The sequence below is a fragment of the Prosopis cineraria genome, unplaced genomic scaffold (genome assembly GCF_029017545.1).
Source record: "Prosopis cineraria cultivar Desert tree isolate PC_DT_omini unplaced genomic scaffold, ASM2901754v1 PC3, whole genome shotgun sequence".
In the NCBI taxonomy this organism is placed as follows: Eukaryota; Viridiplantae; Streptophyta; class Magnoliopsida; order Fabales; family Fabaceae; genus Prosopis; species Prosopis cineraria.
Genome location: NW_026555334.1, coordinates 9,574,055 through 9,580,054, shown reverse-complemented (window position 1 = coordinate 9,580,054; position 6,000 = coordinate 9,574,055).

The following is a 6,000-nucleotide window of genomic DNA, read 5'->3' as shown; positions in this document are numbered from 1 at the left end:
TCATTCAAGAAAGAGAGGGAGGGTTGGGACCAGAATGTTATAAACTATGAAGTAACTCCTCTTATAATGAAATTATTATCGCCTAATCTAAATATATGAATGCAAAATATAAATATGTAAGTGTAATATAATTGCATTTCTCTCTCCCTCCGTTTTTTAAAATTATGACTAATGACCTTGGACTGATTTTCCCATTGATCTTTCATATACAATATCTTTTTATTATCCTTCGGGAAAATCGGCTGTAATTTTTTAAAAAAATTTAAAAAAATCATATTAGAAATTATAATTAATTTTTAGAAAAATATTATCAATTTCTAGAAATTTATTGATTAATTTTTAAAAAATTAGCGTTAAACATGAACTAACAAAATTTAACAATTTAATAGTACTCATTTTAAAATTTCATAGGAGTTCTTAAACATGATTAAAATTTAAAAATCCTTTCATGTTTGGATTCTTTGATGCAATTTTTTAAAATATTTATCTATTATGCTTTCAAATATGGGATGCTTGCATATACACACGCTCACAGGGAACCAGTCACAAATATCACATCCACTAATATAATGAATATTTGATACAAATCTTCGGATTGATTAATTGAATGCCCAAACTTTTGGGTGGAAGATACGTGGGCCCCACGCACCCATTTGTCCATTTCTCTACTAATAATTAAAGCTTCAATAAAAATGCATTTATTGATCATGGTATTCGTGAAATTTATTCAACTTTTAAATAGATTATTATTATTATTAAAAATATCACATGTAACAACTACAAGAACGCGCGCGCGCACATATAGAGAGAGAACTAGTAAGTAAGGAAGGGAAAAACTTGAAGGATTATGGAATAACAATATACCAAAAAAAAAAAGAATTATACCTGATTTTTTTTTTTTTGCTATTTCTAAGTCATTTCTAGCATATTTTATTAAAATTAAAAAAAATTAAAATTTATTAGCTCTATATAAAAATTAAATAAGTTTTTAAATTTACTCTAATTAAATAATATATATATTTTAATAATATATTTTCTCTTACAAATATTTATTGGAGATAAAAGAAGACACTTGTGATAAAATATAATTACATGACTTACAAATAGAATAAAAAAAATCATTTGCTGTCTCCCTTATAAAAAAGATTAGGGGGAATAATCACTTAAAACAATAAAAAGACAGTTGGCTCATAAAAGAATTCTTTTTGTATAAAAAAGTTTAGGTGAGTTGGATTTTAAAAATTAAATAAAGTTTAAATTTAAGTTATATATCAAATTCTTATCAATTGATTTTAATTCTTTTGTTTTTCATAAAAATAGTCTAAATTTGATTTTTTTTTTGGGTAAATATAAGAAGTAAACTTCATTGGTAGCAAAAAATGTTTCCCCTTATAAAGAGATTTGATGTTGTTTGACACAATTAGAATTGGGCCTGGCCTAATACCACAAAGATAATTGTTCTAAAGTGAAAACACAATATTTTGCTCAGAAGAAAGAAATATTATTTATTAATGCATGTTGGCTCGCATGATAAGAGGTCAAAGTTTTCTTAACCAACAACCTTTGGGTTTGATCCTTGGTGTAATAAAAATGAAGGAAATATGGTTGAAAGAGCCAACCCCTTTGAAACACCATAGAGCTTGAATTTGAATTAGTCAAGATTGTTGACTTTAAACACCGAATGGTTACATTAAAAAAAAAAATGAAAGTAGTATTTTAACTTATGAATCTCGAAATGTGTTGACCAAATCAAGCGTACTCTCATTCTCAATTGTAATTGTTGGGATTTGATATCAAAATACATGATAGAATGTCTTCGGGTACAAATATGAAAAGATTTATCTAGCATATGAAATTCTCATTACTCATATATACCCATGTTATGTGCAAAAAGCTATTAAAACTAGTTGATATATTAGCAACCAAATAACATATATGATTCAATTGAGCACACATTGAAATTTGATATAATCAATGAACTTTTCCTATTATCCTGTGTATGTCTGCAGAACATCATCAAACATGAAATAGTAAACTTCTTATCCACTTCTAACATATTTATTTGAGTAAACAGGATTTAAAAATTACATTGGTACAATTTGCAACTAGAAATTGTTTTGGCGTCTAATGGTAATTAATTAGAATTTTTTTAGAACATGTATGCCATTCCTACTACCAAGGGCATTCCTGTCTTTTTCTACATTTTAAGCATTATATTCATAATTCGAATTATTGAAGTGTTGCTCCAAAAGAGGACGAGTCAGCTTATCACGGACGAGTCATTATATTTCGACTTTTTCTGGGAAATAAAAATATCACAAACTAAGAAAGATATTATCTGACTCAACTACCTTTAAAAGGCATTGATTAGTAAAAGAGATAGACTGTTTAAGAATGAGATTTCGAGTTTCAATCTGTATAAATGTAGAAAATGCTTTTAGAAAAGTTACTCTAAATTGAGTTTGACAATACTAAAATTTAAGGAGGAATCTAATGACCTAGCAAAATTAATATTAGAAAACTATTGAATCAAAAAAAAAAAAGCAAACAACACTAAATAATAAAAAAAAAGTTGAAACAAGTAAGAAATTAATCAAGCATTTCCAAATCACCACGCATTAAGACAGAAAATAAAGCAGGTTTGACCAAACACATTATCTTTCTCCTTTAATTGTCAATGTCAAGTCTTTCCCCTTCAATTTCAACCTAACTTGTCGTATATCATCCAAGAATTCCAAAACATATATATAATGAAAATACAAGTTTTGTTCTGACATAACAAGTGTATGTTGTTTCATGCTGAAATAATGACCAAAAACTATATATATTCTCGACTAATTGCTTCCAGCACTAAAACGATCGGTTTCGATGGTTTTCAACGTGAGACTAATTAAACATACATGAAAGGACTAGGATTCAATATTTTTCCTCAAATCTAAATATGCATGTGGTGATTTACTATCTTAAATATCATTTAATTACAATGATCTTGACATGATCATGAAATGACTTTTTAACATGTATATATATTGATCCAAGGATGATCTGGACGACTAGTATATATATACAGGACGAAGAAAGCTAGTGAGAAAGAAAATTGGAAGAATTACATCCAAGTCCTTACAATTAAATATACCACAAGTCTGTATATTAATGGATCTTATGTTCTGATGTGTTATGATAGCAGTGGATCTTATGCTATTTAATAGCATTCTCGATGCAATTAGAAAAGACTAGACTGGAAATGTGGAATCCACGTTTAGAAAAAGAAGAGATGATGCTTCCAAATAATTGAATAATAAGTTTGGTGGCATGCACAATGGGAACAAGACTGAGATTACGTAGGGATTCAAACATGAAGAAGGTGCTTTCCACTATATAAAGCACTTGGATGATTATTACTATATATCTTTTCCAGTAATAAAGAAAGTCTTATCAAGGATGTCTTTTATTATTGTCAGACACCCAAAAAAAAAAAAAGATAAGCTCAATTTATCTGTTTATTTGTGCTCCAATATGTCATGCATAGATTTTTGGAAATTATAATATTATTTTAAGAACTGGACAAGATGATTAGATCACTTGAATCGTTAAACATAATTGTTAAGGGCTCAATCTGGACCAAAAAATTTATTATGATTAAGTTCAATGGTGATCATTTTTTATCTCTTAAAAGTCAATATCCGATAATACAAGATATTGAGCATCTTGTAAATATGTTCTCAAGTTATTAGTTTTTCAAGTGTGGCCCTGTTCAATTAAGCCACCTTTTAGTTTCTTTGATTTTTTTTTTTTTTGCATGACTATCACTTCTTGACTTTCTTTTCATTTTTCTGTTATTAATATATTTGATTTTTTGACAAAAAAAAACACTTGTCTAATTAGACTGCATTAAATTAAATATAATCTTAGTTTGTTTAAATTAGTCAAATAAATTGACATAAGTTAAAAAATTCCTGTCAGTTACATTATTTTCTTCTACTTTAGAACATTTATTTCTTTTTTATTTTAATTTTTGTCCTCTTATCATTTTTTATTATGCAAAGCGATACTCTTATTAGAAATTATATATCTTATTCAAAGCATGGTTAATATTAAGCGTGACACCCATTCTAATGAGAATGCAAATTTTTATTCATCATGTTATGTGAGATTAACTCATTTCTGCCCTAACTCTATTGGTTTTTGTCTTCATCCCATGCACATGCTAAGGTATAGTTTCTCTGGTCTTTAATATACGATAAACTTAACTAACTTTGTATTTATTAAAAATTGATAGTTAAATATGAAACTTTTTAAATTTGCCATTCTTTTCAATTAAACCTATAATAAATTATTATTTAGAAATTCAAACGGTAATAAATATATAAGGAATAAAATTGAAAAAGAATATTAATCACTCTAACTTTATCTTATATCAATGATAAACAAAAGTTTTCAAAATTTACCTTGTCAAAGGCATGAACGATTACACGGAGATTTGTTCACAAAGATGATGGATTATCTTTCTACTAATCACTTTCAACTTTGAAGGCTCTTTAGGGTTCTATTGGAGAATCTACATTTATTAATATAAAATATGTCTAAGATTATGCAAATAGAGCATTCAATCCTTAAAATAAATTAAATTGACCCGCTTGCGTATATGCATATACAAATGCCAACAGGTTGATACCAAAATCTCCATTAATAAATTATAATGACATACTTTTCTACAATTTGGGTCCTTATCCATATATGTCTTCCCTTTTATTACACAATTAGACAAGCCTTGATTTGTATATATTCATTTTTAAACATACTCTTCATTGCTACTCTCACCCATAAGCCATAATCTAGTCCACATTCATGCAATAGTAATTTTTTTTAATGAAAAAGTAACCACTATTGATTACATGTAAATCAACATAGGAAAAAATTTACAAACATGCCTAAGGAATAATTTACATATAATCTTTAATGGTTTACATATAAATCAAACATATAGAAAGCATGCCCCTATGAGTGGCCCAAAATTACATGAAACAGCCATGGTTTACATGTAAATCTACAGGTGAAGAAACTTGTGAGTATGATTGAGGAATAATTTATATCTAATCTCTAGCGAATTACATGTAGATCAATCACACAGAGAGCATGCCCTTGTTAATGCCACAGAATTATATGAAAATGATTGCAGATTACATGCAATTCTCATTACTATAACACAAGCTAAAAACCTTGCACCTTAAGCCAAAATACATGCACCCTAAGCTAGAAGCCTTGCACCCAAGCCGTAACCATTACATTTCAAGCCAAACTCCTTGCACCTAAACCAAACTTCTTGCACCAAGCCATATTCTTTGCACCCTACGTCATAACCCTTGTACATCAAGTCATAACCCTTGTACCTTAAATCATAACCCTTGCACCCAAGCTAATAGCATTGCACCCAAGCCAAAACCCTTACACCCAAACCAGAAGCCTTGCACCCAAGCCATAACCCTTGTATCTTAAACTAAAAGCCTTACATTCTAACCATTTCCCTTACACCTTAAGGCAAAAACTTTGCACCCAAGCCATACCCCTTACACTTTAAATTAGAAGCCTTGCACCTAAGCCAAAATCCTTGCACCTTAAGTTAAAATCCTTGCACTCTCTAGTAGTTGAGTTGACATGTAATCAAGTGGTGTTGGTTTTTTTTAGTGAAACTTTCCGGCGACATTTTCTAACAACCCTTGACCTGCTGGTTGAAGCTTCGTCAAATGCATTATCACCTATCAAAGGAGGGGTTGGAGCCCTGGTGACTAGATCTTGTACCTTTTAAAAAAAATTAATTAATACAAAGGGGCATTTTAGTCATTTGATTCAATTAGTTAATGAATAAAATATTAGCTTGGTCCTTCAAGTGCATTTGGTCCATAGAACCCATTTTACTTTCAACAAGGTCTTTTTCACCAATTTTTCCTAAAAATAAAGTTGGCTCACTAAAATAATTCTTTTTGTATAGAAAAGTTTAGG